Source organism: Rousettus aegyptiacus, unplaced genomic scaffold (assembly GCF_014176215.1).
Source record: "Rousettus aegyptiacus isolate mRouAeg1 unplaced genomic scaffold, mRouAeg1.p scaffold_m13_p_3, whole genome shotgun sequence".
NCBI classification, from domain to species: domain Eukaryota; kingdom Metazoa; phylum Chordata; class Mammalia; order Chiroptera; family Pteropodidae; genus Rousettus; species Rousettus aegyptiacus.
In genome coordinates, this window is record NW_023416306.1 from 90,176,030 (window position 1) to 90,193,015 (window position 16,986).

A 16,986-nucleotide genomic window follows, 5' to 3' on the forward strand; every position below is an offset into this window, starting at 1 on the left:
CTCATCTTTATTATTTCTATTTTTCTGCATCTACTTCCTATGTAGTCTTTTTCTAGTTTTTTTTTTTTTCAGATAAAACATAACGACTGATTTAGTCTTTACTTCTTTTCTAATATGTTCCTTTAGTGTTGTACATTTCTTTCTGAGCACTGTTTTAGTGTATTTTATAAATTCCAGTACTTTGTGCTTTTATTGTCATTTAGTTTAAATATTTTGTAATTTGGTTTTATTTTTTGATATATGAATTACTAAACAGTATGTTATTTGATTTTCAAATATTTGAGAATTTTCAAGATTTCTTTTTGCTATGGATTTTTCATTTAATTTTTTGTTATATACTTCATTTAATTTGACGTTTTTAATTTATTGAGACTTGTTTTATGGCCCAGCATATGACCTATCTTGGTAAGTGTTCTATGTTCTAAAATATTTTGTTATCTTTGGTTGGAGGGTTCTATAAATGTCAGTTTTAGAATCAACAATTACTTAAAAGTGTTCAGTTCTTCTATATCATTACTGATTCTCTATCTACCTGGTCTAGAGATTATTGAGAAAGGTATGTCGAAATCCATGATTGTAATTGTGTATTTGTCTACTTCTCTTTGAAATTCTACAAGTTTTAACTTTATGTATTTTGAAGCTTTGTTATGAGCTAAAGAAATATTTAGAATTATTGTCTTCTTGATAAAGAGCGCTTTTTTGTTCCTGGTAATAGCCTTTCCTCAGTAATCTTGTCATTTGTCTAATTGAGGTCCTTAATATCTTTTGCTTTGCTTATTGTGGCCATTACTGTTTTTCCTATTTTAGTCTTTCTTCTTCTAAATCACTTTTCTTATAATTTCCAGAGTTATTTTTGTATATGTATTTTATTAAATTTATTGGGGTGACATTGGTTGATAAAATTATATAGGTTTCAAGTGTACAATTCAATAATATGTCATCTGTATATGGTATTGTATGTTCACCATCCGAAGTTGAATTTCCTCCCATCACCATGTATTTGACCCCCTTTACCCTTATCTACCTCTGGAGTTATTTTTAAAAACACAAATCTGCTCATGTAGTCACTTGCTTACAGAATAAAACCTATATTCCTTAAAATGATAGTCATGGCCCTTTACAATCTAATGCAAACTACTTTATATCACATTCATTAGATATAGGATGGTGGTATAAAGTAGAAGTTATAAGCTCGTGACTGCCAGTTTCCAAATCCTGACTCCATCATTTATGAGATGTTTGGCTAGTGCAGGTTAAGCTCCCTGTGCCTCAGTTTATTCATCTGAAAAACAGGCATAACAAGAACAATATCTAATCAATAGGGCTATTATGAGTAACAAAATAGTTAATCCATATTAAATTCTTTGAACAGTACCTGGTACACCGTAAGCAACAAATGCCGGATCTGGCTCTCATTATTATAACTTGAGTACTTGCTTTCTTGTGACTTTTATGTTATTTTATTTTATTTGGCATTTAAGTTATTGCCTTTCTTGGCAATGATTGTCATACTACAATGCCTCTTTTTTAGTTTAACAGTCAGTCACCCTGCTTTGATTTAACACTCAAGTACTGCCTTACTTTTGTGGGCCGTGGTTCCAATGAAATTTTAATTTTCAAAGACTTTTTGTTTCTTTTTTGGTCTGCTATTTCCCTTTGAACTCTCACTGATTCCTGTCGGTGTCACCTGAGGGGGCAAAAGGAGATTCCTTTGGCTAGGCTGTCTGGTGCCTCTGGATGGGGGGTGGGTAGTTTCATGCCCACCCAGAAGAAAAGCTTCCCTGACAGGCAATTATATGGCAGAATCCCCTGCTGGTGCCTTGTTTTGAGGAATGGGGTATCTCAGGCCCTTTTGGACAAAGGGGCTTCCAGGCTAGGCATTATCGTGATGAGATTTCCCTTTGCTGGTTCTACTAGTGTCTCCAGGTGGAGAGATGTGGGGAGGTCTCAGGTCTGATTGAGAAGGAGAGCATTTACCTGGTCCTGTATTATTAGTGGGGCTCCTGATTGATCTCCCTTGGAGGTGCTTACTGGGCTTGCCCGGTATTATTTTTTTATTATTATTATTATTATTATTATTATTATTATATTAAAAGAAAATTTTGATTAGAGTTGACATACAATAATACATTAGTTTCAATTGTACAATATATTAATTAGACATATAACTTACAAAATGATCACCCTGATTAATCTAGTACCTATCTAGTACATAGTTATTCTAATAGTACTGGCTATACTCCTTATGCTACACTTTACATTCCTATGACTATTTTGCAATGATCAATTTATACTTCTTAATCTTTTTATGACCAGCCCCTAATCCCCCTTCCACCTGGCAACCATCCAAATGTCCTCTGTAACTGAGTTTGTTTCTTTTTTTATCTGTTTGTTTTGTTCTTTAGATTCCACATATAAGTGAAATCATATGGCATTTGTCTTTCTCTGTCTGAGTTACTCCACTTAACACAATATCCTCTAGGTCCATCCATGTTGATGAAGGTAGCAAGATTTTATTTTATTTTTTATGGCTGAATAATATTTCATTGTATATACATACCATCTCTTCTTTGTCCATTCATTCACTGATGGACCTGCATGGACTTGCCTGGTCTCAATGGCAAAACTGCTGTATAATCCAGAGAAGAAAGGATTCTACCTGGGCTGCCTTCTGTTGCCAGGTTGAGTATTGGGGAACAGTGAGCCTGAGTCACCATATTTGATAGAGCAAAGGGCTATGAGATGATCTGCCAGTATGCTTGTTCTCTAGTCCTGAGGTCTCTAAGCAATTTGCCTTCCATTTTTCACCTTTCAGAGTTCTCTGGTTACCTCTTGCATGATTTCCAGAGTTTATAGTTATATTTAGCAGAGTAGAACAGAGAGAAATGAAATGAGTATATGCTGTCTTGTCAGGACTGGAAGTCTCATTTTCCTCATTTGAGATGGTCTTTATAACTATTAACTATATCTAACTTATGAGTTCCTATTTATTCTTCAAGTCTTCTCTATGAGAACTTTCTTGAATCTCGTGCTCACCCTCTTACATATATACTCACTGTCAAGCTTCTGCGTATTATATATCCATTATTGTTATTGCAAATAAATTCTTTGGCCCTATCAAAGGCCAGTCCATTTCTTGAGAGGCCAGATTCAAGTAGGCCTTTCCTGCCTACTTGAGGATACAGATTTGGTGAATCTCTTCTTTTCCTCCTGCATCATCAATATGTCATCAAATTCCATCAAAGTTTCTCTTTCTACTCATTCTTATTAGCTTTCAAACATGATTTTTATTTTCACACATCTTAAATAAGCAAATAAACAGATATTCTCTTCATACTTTATCAGCTATTGTTTCATTTTTTGGCTTTCCTTGACAACAAAACTTGAAGTAATTTTCTCACTATATTTAATGCCTTTCTGCCCATTCACTCTTGAACCTGTTCCAGTGAGTCTTTCACTCCCACTCCTCCTCTGAAACTGCTCTTCTAGATGTCCATTGTAATCACTACCTAAATCAATAGGTAATCATTCTCATCTTATTTAGCCCAATAACATCATTTAATCATGGATAGACACTCTCTCTTTCTTGATATGGTTTTTCTCTTTGCTTCTGGGATGCTTTTCTCTTACTTTATTGGCTGATTGTTCTCAATCTTCTTTGCTGTTTTCTCCCCATCTCCAAGCCTCCTAATGCTGGAGAACCCCCAGGTTCTATTCCTACATCTCTTCTTTTCTCCTTCTCCCACTATTTACATTCACTTCCTTGGTAAGCTCATTTAATCTTGTGTTGCAAATACCATCTTTATTTTCTGATGATTTACATCTCCCCAGTCAGAACTCTCAGATATCCTACTCAAAACCATCACTTTGACTGATAGACGTCTTTCCACTGCAAAGGTGCTACAATTTTGAAATAGCTAGAATATTGTTTTTCCTCTCTATTAGTATTTCTTTATTTGTACCTGAGACAACAAAGTCAATTTTCAGAAAATAACTGGATATAAAATAAAAGAATATTGATGGTGGCAAGTTGCATCCTAAGAAGTGCAGCTTTATAAGAAAAGACAAGAGAGAAGGATGAAGAGAAGAAATGGAAAGAAGGTTTTTGCTTTGAGCATATTTTGATATTATCAAAATGTGCTCTATTATTTTAAAGTGTTATGCAGATAAGTGGGGGAAGGTGATTGGGTAGAATTTTTATCACCTTCATCAGAACTCTAAGAACCAGCCTTGAAAAAGATAGCTTGAAGTTATTCTTTAGGTGATAAGAGATCAGATACAACAGTCCAAGAACATCAACCAGATATAATTCTCAGGTTCCCCAGATCATCCCAAGATCTCTTTATGAAGCCAACTATACAAATTGAACTGGAAAAACCAAACATAGCTCTGATAATGTAAAGGTATTGGTATTTCCCTTCACAATAACATATGAATGAAAACATTTTGATTTAATTATAAATCTTTAGTTATTGGAACGACCCTTTAATTTGATGCAAGAAATTTTTTTAAATGCTTTTTTTTTATGTGATGTTTCATCGTAAGATTCACATGTGCAATCCCACTTATGCCTAGAAAAAATACTGAAGAAATTGTTTTATGGTTTTGATGGCTAATATTATTGTTTATTTTGCTAGGCTATCATGGCAACTTATTTAATGAGATACTTTCCTAAGTGTTGTTGTGATGCTATTTTGTGGATGTGGATAATAGCTATAATAAGCTGACTTTAAATAAGATAAAGTACCCCTGATAATGTGGGTGCACCTCATCCTATCAGTTGAAGGGCTTAAGAGCAAAAGTATCAGTTTTCTGATGAGAAAATTATATCTTAATTTTGAAATTTCAATGCCTTCCTGAGTTTCTGACCTGCTAGCCTAAGCCTATGCTATGGATTTTGGACTTGCCAGCCCCCACAATAATGGGAGGCAGTTCCTTAAAATAAGTCTCTTTATACATATTTCACATATATGATGTATATATATTTATGATACTATATATCTCCTATTGGTTCTGTTTCTCTGGAGAACCTTCACTAATATAATGGTTATCTTTGTTTTTGGGATTATGAGAATTTTTACTTTTTACTTTTCTATTTACCACATTGTCCTTAATGAACATGTGTTTAACAGAACTGAACCTGGGTTTCATATATGTCTAATTATTTAGAAACTGTTAAAATTTTTTTTGAAAATTAGACTGCAGAATTAAAGGAACAACATGAGAAACTGCAACTTTTGGCATTGCTAAAAAGATTTTTGCATACAAATTTGGACCAGCTCAAATTATGTATTTGGAGTTTCAAACAAATCTTGATATTTTTCCCCTAAAGCTTGTTTGAAAATGTCACCATGGGAATTGAGTATCAGAAAGACTCTATGGCTCTGGATGAGAACTGGCATAGAGAGAGAGAGGAAAAAAAAAATGGAACAAAGAAAAGCAAGTCATATAGTATCCAAGTAATATCACAGAATAAATCACATTACCATATTACTGGTTCATTTCCTTCACTGATGAAGTTTCTGAACTAGCAGATTAGGAAAATATGTTAGCATCTCCTGACTTTAGGATTTGGTGAAATCTCTACTGATGAGTGGAAAATATGGGGATCTGTGGCTGGATGTGACTGTATTTAGGTGTTGAGTTATTGAACTCACATGATAAAATCTTTAATTAATTCACTGTTATTGTGAGGGAAATGGAAATGGGGAGCCACATAGGGTCTTCCAGACTTCTCCCTCTTTGTGCCCCTTGATTGCTTATGTGCTTGATGTTATTGCTAAAAATTAATACTAGGTAAGGTCTTTAATACGTGTGGTTCTAATTTGGTAATTTGATACTATGTGTTGCATGAGATATTAATTTGATGGGTTGGGGACACAGTAGGTCTGTATGGATTAGGAGCATGGTTATCAACTAAGAGTAAGGGATTTGGAGGTGGGTCTTAAACAGAATGTTAAATAAAGACTTTGACTAGTGTGTGTGGAGGAATGGAAGAAGAACTTAACAAGGAAAACATGAAATAACTGCAAAGAGGGACTGAGATCTAGCTGAGATAAGATCCATGTAATATGCAGATGGGATAGTTTGCACTAATAGAAATAAAGTATCTAGAATGTGAAGCAAGTGCCTGCCCTGTTCCACTCTGCACTCAAAAGCTGCATTTCTTCTGGGCTCCGATACTGTAACTAGAAACCATTTATTTATGGAAGACCAAGCAGATGTTAGGAACTTGGCTCAATAGTATGTCATATGTTGAACAGTGGAAAGATTGGAGACATTGGCTATGAAAAAAGGAGACTTCCAGAACAGGCCTTAGATAATTGAACTAAAATCAATGGTTGGAAGTTATGGGGAACCATTTTATGACTATTTATTTATTTATTCACTCATTCATTCATTAATTTATTTTTTCAGATAACATAATGATATTTATTCTACAGAATGTTTTTAATTTTCAATTTCGCAGTCATCAGTCCAGTAGTCATAATAACTGCTTTTTGTTATCCTTGCAAATGGTTCTTTGGGTTACGGGCTTGCAGCTCCAGCTCTATTTTATTTTATTTTATTATTTTATTTTATATTTTTTATTTTTAAAAATTTGTTATTATCATGACATTGGTTAACAAAATCCAGTAAGTTTCAGGTGTAACCATTTTATGACAATTTAATGAGGCATTTTAAAGAGCTGACCAATGACAGAAAAAAACAACCTTAATCTAGAGATTCCCTCCCACCCCCACTAGAGATTGTAGTGCAGCAGAGCTGAAGTGAGGCCCAAGAATATGCATTTTTTAAGAAAACTTTCTGAGGATAACCTGTCATAGCCAGATTTGGGACCCAGAGCTGGTTAGTGTAGTAAGTATTTGATCTCTGGTGGTCAAATTAGATGATAACTTACATCTTTACTAAGCTGAATTTGTATGTATCTGCAGTTGATCACATACTAGAAACCAGCAGCAGTTGTTTTTAATAAGTGCTGTCCCCTTATGCAGGCTTTTCTATTATAGCTTTATGCAATAGTTAGCGTCTGGATGATTAGTTTACTTTCTGTGGCTGCCCAACACTTAACCTACCCATTGCTTAAGAAATATGACTCAGTTATGGGATCTTAATTATATGGTGAGAAGCCTGACACAAATGAGCTGTCTAGATATTCATCACTGCTGAGCTATATCTGAAGTGCTTGAGTCAAATATTAGCAGGAGTATATTTCAAGGCTGAGTTCTTGTGCCCATGAGTAATGAGGTCACTTGGGAATTATAATTTGGGAGGGCTTCCCCTCTGCCAGAGAATGGAGCATGTCACACTGTCTCTATTGACTTCTATGTTAATGTTCACAAGTCTGGACATAGAATCCAAAGCTGTGGCTGATAAAATTCTCTCTCTGCAATATCCATGGAAAAGGAAAGTTACTAATGACACTTCTCTCTAGAAAGTGGTTTCAACAGTTCTAGGGGCAACATCTCCACAGAGGAGAGTGAAGTCAAGCATTTCCTCCTATGGTGTCTTATCAGACTTTTGACTTTTTTTTTTTTTTTAATAATCAAACGTATAATGGTCCCTGATTCTCTGGGGCCCTGATAAACTGGATTTAGCTTTTAACATTATTTTTTTCTTTTTATCTTTATGAAAGGATACTGTTCTCTCTACAAATCATGATCACAGATCTAAATTTTTAAGATACCCTCCTGTGCAGTGTTTCCCAACATGTCTGAAGATAAGGGTCTTCTAAGGACACTTGTTAAAAAGAGAACTTCTCAGGTCTTACCCCTAGAAATTCTGATTTAGTAATTCCAGGGTAATCTTGGTAATCTATATTTCTAACAAGCACTCCACATGGTTCTCTAGCAGTTTCCAAAGGTGGCTTCTAATTAGAATCATCTGAAGAGTGATCACACATAGAGATTCTTAGATTTCAACCTATACATTTTGATTAAGAATCTCTGAAAGAGGAACTTGAAAAATCTGTATTTCAGGTTCCTCAAGGGATACTCATGTGTAATCCCTATGAAGCTTAAATACCTCAGGATTTTACCTTACCTTAAGGAGAGTATCTGATTTGAGCCTGTCGGTATGGTTGCCCCATTAAACAGGGAAAGAATAGTGATATATTCAGAAAGAACCAAGATGAAATCCTCTTATACTGATCTTGGGGACAAAAATTGATTCTGACTGAACTTAAACATCTTTAGAACAGGATTTCTCAACTTCAGCACTATTGACATTTGAGGCTGGACAATTTTTATTTTTTATTTTTTTTCCTGTAGGAAGCTTCCCTGTGCATTGTAAGATGTTTATCATCTCTGGCTTCTACCCACTAGATGCCAGTAGCACTCTTCCTCCTAGTCATTATGACACTAAAAAGAACAAAAAGTCTCTAGATGTGACCAAATGTCCCTGGGGGCCAAAATCATACTCAGTTGAGTACCACTGCTCTAGAGAAATGGTAGAGCACTAATTGCAATTTAATGAAACTTATTTCTTTATATATATATATATTATATTATATATATATTATATATATATATATATAAAATAAATAAAAAGAGCTGCAGTCACCAGGGCTTTTATCCTGTTGTCTCTCTACATGTTCCAGGATATGCTATAGACTCCCAAGCTGGATATAAATGCTTTCTAAATACAGAGAGGAAGCAGATGGAATATTGTTTCTTGAATTTAAAAGATCTGTCAGGTGTTAGAGGACTCTAGCCTGAATATTGCAGTTTAGATCGATTCATCATAATTTTATGGACAGACATATACTTGATAGCATAGAAACTTGGAATATTTGTATAGATTCTATGGGCATGGACTTAAGATAAAATTAGAAGACCATATCTATCTTCAAGTAAATAAGCATTGAGTATGTGGAGGGAATATTCTTAATTAGAAAACTTCCAATTATAATAAAAATCTATGATTGGTAGAACAATAATCTTTAAAAAGGGTTCAGTGATTTGCTTATTTTATTTCTTTTTTTGAAGACTTTACCCAAGTGGTAAATTCTGAGTCAAAAATGATCATTTATATGAATGTAAGAGATATGACATGATATTCTTTTACTCAGAGTTAGTAAATTATGAGGTTTGAAGGCAGAGTTTCTAAGACTCCTCACACTGGTAACACCAGTGTCAAGTTTGGGAGTCTCCCAAAACCATCCTCAGTTTTGATAACTTACTGAAAGAAGCCAGGACTCACTTAAAACTATATTCTAACAGTTATGGCTTTTTGTAGGTAAAGAATATAATAAAGGAAAAGATCCATAGGGCAGAGTCTGGATGGATTCCAAATGTGAAGACTCCTTTGTCCTCAGAATCTGTTATCCTGCTAGAATTGGTGTGTGACCATAGGCATAGAGTATTGCCAACCAGGAAGGCTTATTCAAGTCTCAATGTTCAGAATTTTTATTGGGGCTCCATTATATAGACACGATTAATTGATTGATTGCCAGTGATTGATCTCAGATGCTAGGTTGCAGATACCTGTTGCTAAAACATGGTTGGTCTTTCTAGCATACCCAGTCCCCACCCTAAAACTGTTGGGTGTAGCCAGCTTCACCCTAAGATCTGGGGTATTCAGCCAGCCTTTGACCGAAATAAAGACACTCCTTTGAGTTATGATATAGATTGCATTCTAAAACTTGAGGGCAAAGGCCAGACCTCTCTTTGGGCAAGCCCAAATTCTTTGCTTCACATATTTGAGCAATGGAATCCTACTTATAGAGCCTTAGTTTGACATTTTATATATAAATATAAATTATTTTTGTATATATAAATTATTGAGGATTCACTATGCTTCAGATATTTTTACATGTACTATTTCTTTAAATCCTCACATCAATTTAATATAAGCAATAGTATCAGAAGGTCACAAGTGCAATAATTTGATCTCATATGTTTTATTATTATTTCTATTTTATTTTTTTTTATTTAAATTTTAAAGTCCTGTTTAGATAGTGGTAGAATTTGCCTATCATTATGCAACATATGACTTGTTAGACCAAATATTAGACATAAGACTTGATCTTCCATTTCCTAAGACTAGTGTTTCTCCTCTCCCATTCTTCACTTAAATTATAAAGTTTTTTTTAAAAAATATTTAAATTTAACTTAAAATTTTAAATTACCATTAAGTAACCTAATACAGATGACAAAGCCAGTACTCAGTAAGCCAAAATGTAAGCCTAGCTTTTTAGATCCCATGATTTCTCATTATTCCAAAGTTGTATGATGTCATGGATGATGGTATATTCACAGGACCCTATAATTGGCTTAGACCATATGAATAGCCTTTGGAAGATATTTTCAATGATCTGTAGGAACTCAATAGATGCTTAGTAAGGCTTCTAGTAGTCTGACATGATAAAGGAAATTGAGAAGCATGCTTTTGTGCCTAAAATGAAAGTCTATGTGGCAAAACAGAAAATTTATTTTATCCATTGCCCAGGCCTATGTAATTTTGGTTCATGATTTTCTCATTCATTGAATAGACTGCTTTGCCATCTCAGAGACTGAATAAAATTTCGGTTGTGATGGTCTACTTTACAAAAGAGCACAGTCTTACTGACTTCTTAACTGCCAGGAATATATTTCCATACTTCTACCGACTCCTAATGTTCCTAGCATTAGGAGCATTAACCTACTTTACATCAAGATTTTAGAGCATTTCTTCTAAATCTAAAATGCTAATAGAACTTAGAAATTATTCGTTAATTTAAAAAAAAATACTTGTCCTATTTAAATGATGATAAAATTTTCCTATTACTTGACAGACCAAAATCTATTACATTTGTCAAGATCATTACTTTCCTCTCCTATCCCCCACTTATCTACTTTGTAATTCTTTAGTTAAAATTATTAAAATTATTATGACTTAGTTCTAGTAGCTGTTGAGTGACTCGAAAATTTTTAAGACATTCACAAAAGTTTATTAATGGGCAGATAACTGCTTTAGATAAAGTAAAAAAGAAAACAAACAAACATATCACCCTGGTCCACAAGTATTAAAGGTCATAATACTGTTGAAAACCTTCCTGGTGGTATTTGAATTGGGCCTCTTTGAAGCGTTAATTTTGTGAGTATCATTTCTCATAGCCTCTTTAAGAAATAGCTTTCTCAGATAAATAGGGCTTATTGAACACTCCCACAGGCAAAAGGAATATAGGCATCGAAATATTAAGATAGTATTAATAATACCTATGTTGTATAATTCTTTGCATTTTTTAGAATGTTTTCAAATATATCTAATCAACAAGAAAGAATAATAATTGTCAGTCTCAATTTTTAGTTGCTTGTCTTTGATGCCTTGTTCGGTGTCCTGCAGTTGTTTCAACATAGGAACATTTCAGAGAAAACTGTGTTTGGCTTCCTGAAGTAATATTTATTGTGCTTTCACTACCAGAGGATTTGTGCTTTGTAACCGAAATCACAGTTTTCCAGAGGTTCATTGTCTCTTACCTGTAAGGAAAAAATGAAGAAAGAAAGGAAGAAAGAAATATATAATCAACAATATTAATGATAAGATGGTGGTAAGTAGTCAGGGTAGAATCCTACCTTTAGTAATGGTTTTTAAATTTTGGTTCAAGAATCAGATCCATTTAAATTATATTGAGTGCTTAACAAAAAACAGAATTACCAGAGATGAGACACAGCAAATTTTTCATTGAACAAGTGGCTCCAGGTGATTCCCCTGGGCATGCAGGTTTCAAATCACTGCTTGAGCAAATCACAAAGTGCAAAAATTCTTTTTAAGAAGTTAATATCCACAAATAGTGAAGAGCTTAAGTTAGGAGGTAGCCAGTATAGGAACTGGAATTATAGATGTTAACATTAGGAGGTACAGAACATGGAGGTCACCTCGGTTGAAATCGAGGGCATCCAAAAGGAGCTATATACTTCTTATACAACATAGTAGCATTAGCTAGAAGAAAAAATTGGCAGATTCACATGGCATAGTCAGAAATTTCCCTATTGCTTATCTGGGTATGGAACATAAGGCAAGAGCTTCAGTTTTTTAGGACTCATGGTTGACTGGAGATCTTGAGAAAATTGATCCTGTGAAACACTGAGAAACTGTGGAACATCATTGAACTTCCAGAGACTGTAAAATAATGTAGAAAATTTGGGTAACATGATATGCTGGTTGTAGATCATATAACTTTATATGCTTTTCTCCCTGTTTTAATTTTAACTGATGATGTTAAATTGTGTTTGAATGTACAATTGCTAGGGTCTACTAGGTTATGTTTCCCTAAGTTTCTGGATGGGAACTCACACTAAGATATATAATAGTTTATCTTTGTTATTGTGTAATCCAGCTTCATTATACATTTGACATTTATGTACAATATATAACGTGATTCTCCTAGCCCTAAAATTTTACCTTAGGGGAACCTAGATTTGACTATATGAATTCAATCCCTTTGTACTGGGATTACAGAGATAAGAGATCAGTCCCTGCTTTCAAAGAGTTCTTACATAAGTGGAAAAAGATAATAAGTAAATTACTATACAAGGATAATTACTATCCAATATAATGGGAACTGTGAAAGAGGTCAGTACAGGTCACTATGAGTTCATAAAAGACAGTTTATCCTGTCAATTTGGGGATAGAACAAGAAAGGATTTCATGAGGAGATGAGCCTTAGACAAAATGATATGCTAGGCATAGAGATATGCTAGGTAAGAAGGTGGTAGTGATGGCGAGTAGCTTTTCAGTCATAAGGAGTAACATGGAAAAAAAAGCTAGTAGGCAATAGACGACACATCATATTTTTGCTTCTGCATTGTTCAGTTTGTCCAGGGCATAGATTTTAAGGGTAAGAATGGTAAGATGCTATAGCTGAAGAAGCAGGCAGAAGATAATAAAAGACCTTATTTGTCATCATAAAGAATTTGTATTTTATCATAAAGATAATGAATAGCTGTTGAGAGTCGAAGCAGGAAGTTAATGTTTAGATGTGCAACTTAGAAAAAATTTATCTGATAGCAGTGTAAAGAATGTATTTGAGTCAGAGAATTTGGAGTATAGAGATACTTGTCACATGGCTACTGAAATAATCAAGATGAGAGAAAAAAAGATGGAAGTAAAGAAGTTGTGAAAGATTAGCTATTAGGGAGAGAGACCAGATAGGACTTGGTCATAGATTGAACAGGGGAGGACAGAAAAGAGAAGGGTCTGTCTATGAAAACTGATGGGGCTTGTTATTTATTAGCTGGAAAATCATAGATTAGTAGCCTTGGGGTAAGATTATAAATTGAGTTTAAGGCGTGTTAAATTTTATTTTATTTATTTCTTTATTTAGGCAAGGCAATCCTTGTCAGATTACAAGGAACTTGTCAGCTTACAATCCCTTTTTTTATTTTTTATTTTTTATGCTATCTGGATTCTAAATATTGACTGATGGATGGCTGGGGGTTCATTGATAGTGTTTGTATCACCCCCTCCTCCCACACCTGAGTTGACAATCCTTTTTAAAGTATATTTGTATTTCTTGTTTCTAACCCCAACTACTCCTTTTTTCTTGAACACAATAGACTTGTTAGCCTCTTTTCAAGCACTTTTTCTTTCTCTAATTTTTTTATACTCCACAGGTGAAGTATTCAGAATAATACCTTTAACATTTAACATTAAATATCATGTAATTAACATGAGTATATATATATTATATATATATATACACACACATTACATGTGAGCTTAAAATGACTGCTATATTCTATGTGATATTATATATTTATTTACTTATCCATTCATCTATTCAGATAACTAACAAACATTTATATACCAGGTATTATGTTCAGCCCTGGAAATATAAATAACAATACTATTTAAAATCGACTATTTGTTACCTGTCAGATGTTTAGTTGAGTGTTTTATATACATTAATTCATTTATTCCACAAAGCTCTAATAATAATAAAAAATTACACCAAGGAACTGGCTCATGAGACTATGGAGGCTGACAAATCTGATAACTGCAGAGCAGCCCAACAGTTTAGAGACCCTAGGAAGTTGATATTATAGCTAAGTCTGAGGGCAGTCTGGAAACAAAATTCCCTTTTCCTTTGAAGACATCAATCTTTTTCTCTTAAGGCTTTTAACAGATTGAATAAAACCCGCTCATAATATAGAGAATGACTTACTTTATCCAAAGCTTACTGATTTAAATATTCATCTCATCTAAAAAATAATATTGACAATGATATCTAGTTTAATGTTTGACCAAACATAAGAGTTCTAGTCTATCCTGGCCTCCCCAAGTTGACACATAGAATTAATTATTACACTGCTTTACACATATTAGATCTTTACATCTCTTGACAACCCTATGAGGTATTATTTTCAGTGTTTTATAGATGAAAACTTGAGGGAAAGAGGGCAAGTAGCTTGTTTTGGATACCAGAATTAGTAAATTGCAAACTAGGAATTCAAACAGGCAGCTGAATTCAAGGCATTGCCCAAAATTACAATACTTTCACTTACAAGTGAAGAAATTAAAGCATAGAGAGGTTAGGTGACTTATCCGTGTCACTCAGCTAGTAGGTGATTGATTCAGAATTTGAACCTAGTTCTGACTTTCAAGTCTCTGCTGTTAATGACCACACAATAAATGTTTTCAATTCTGTTCCTAGGCAGCTCTCAGTCTATTAGAGGAAGTCATATATGAAAACAAATAATTTGCATTAATAGGAAAAAATTAATTCTGTTTGGATAGGCTAGAACCTTCCCGGAAAATTAAGCTTCTAAATTTGGCTTTGAAATTAAGAGGGTTTATTTGTTGGACAAAAACACATTCCAGGAAAAGGTTATGACACATGAAAGGTAATGAATATAAAACAGCAAGGGGTTATCTGGGGAAGGGTAAACATTTTGGTGTTGCATCTAATGGTATAAAGTATCTGTTGATGTGAGAGTGGGGTGAGTTGGAGATCAGCAGGTGAAGATGGTCATTCTACCCAGTAGGGTGAGGCTAGATTTTATTTTGTGGTTGATAAGAAGCCAGTGAGGTATTTTGAACAGAGGGGAGATAGTACTAGGCTTTAGTTTTAGTAAACATGCTCAAATCTGTCAGAAAAATTTGTGGAAGACTTTGAAGTAGACCAAAAACACTACGAGGTATCTTCAGTCAAAATGTATGTGTTGTCTAGAGCAAACCCTTGTGATTTATTTGATTCTGTGGAGTTTGCATCTTTCATTGTCTGAGCTATTTAAAACTCTGTAAATTGTAGATCATGGCAATGCAAATGACTCCTATCCATAGATGTGCAAATGAATTCTGTCTGGTGAAAGGAAAATCAATTTCCCTCTCTGCTGTAGAAAAAGCCGGTTTTGCAGCTATTTGTAAATTCAATTCAGCATTCCTGATTAGCCTATATAAATATGGTACTTTGAATTTTCCTTTGAACCTATTGCAATATCTTACTAGTTCCTTCATTACATAATTAGTTAAATAATATCTTTAACACATGTTTATATTTGCGTGAAATTCATCATTTTACCTTAAAATATTTTTTCTTTAAGGGAAGAGATAATGTAATCTGTACTAAGGTAGTGGTAGCACAGGGAAGTTGATAGATTAGAGATGGCTTTGAGATGTAGACTGACAAGACTTAATGCTCTGATAAGACAAAGGAAGTCTGAAGGTTCGAAAGTGATTCCCAGATTTCTGGTCTGATTGATTGCATAGATAGTAGTTTCATGTATGAAATAGGACTGGGAAAAGGAGATATCAAAGTAAACATATTACTACAGTAATATGTTTGGTGGTAGAGTTCAGAAGTATTTGAGTGTAGAGGTTCTGATTTGGGACTCTAGTTTATACATGTAAATTTATGGGAATAGTTTGGAACACAAAGGAAGAAGTATAGATGGAAATACAAGTAAGTCCAGTATAGAGAATTTTAGGGATGAGAAGAGTGAAAAGATTCAGTAACAGAGATTAAAATTAATCTCTTTTATTTAAAATGATGTTGTGAAAGCCAAGGAGGAGTGATGTTTTAAGAAGGAAAGCCTAATCAATAGTGTCAGGTGTAAAAATTTCAGTCCATTGGATCTGGCAATGTGGAAATCAGTGGTGGCCATTGCCAATAAATTTTAAATGTCAAGATGGGTGGATAGAAGCAAATTTTAAGACAGTGTTGGGAATTATAAAATTGAATAGAAAACAAAGAAAGCCGTGGGAAAGGAGATAGGGGTACAGAATTAAGGAAGAAATTAAAAGAAAATAAAAACTTTTAAATTACAGTTGACATAACATATTATATAAGTTTCAGGTAAGCAACATGATAATTAGACATTTATATAACTTACAAAGTAATCAGTCCAATAAATCTAGTACTCATCTGACACCATCTATAATTATTATGATTAGTATTGACTATATACCCTATGCTGTATTTTACATCCCATGACTGTTTTGCAACTACCAATTTATACTTCTTAATCCCTTCATCATTTTCACCTGAATGCTCAAATCCCCTCCCATTTCATTCATTCATTCATTCATTCAGATTCTACATATAAATGAAATCGTATGGCATTTGTCTTGTCTGGCTTATTTCACTTAGCATAATATCTTCTAGGTCTATCCAAGTTGTTTTAAATGGCAAGATTTGATTCTTTTTATGGATGAGTAATATTTCATTGTATATATGAGCCACCTCTTCATCTATTGATAGATACTTAGGTTGCTTCCATATCTTGGCTATTATAAATAATTCTATAATGAACATTTGAGTGCACACATATTTTTGAATTAGTGCTTTGGATTTTTGTCAGATAAATACCCAGAAGTGGAATTGTTGGGCCATATGGTAGTTCTATTTTTAATTTTTTAAGGATCCTCCATAATGTTTTTCATACTGGCTGTACCAATTTGCAAACCTACCAACAGTCATGACAGTTTCCGTCTCTTCATATCCTCACCAACACTTGCTGTTTGTTGATTCATTGATAGGTGTAAGATGACATCACATTGTGGTTT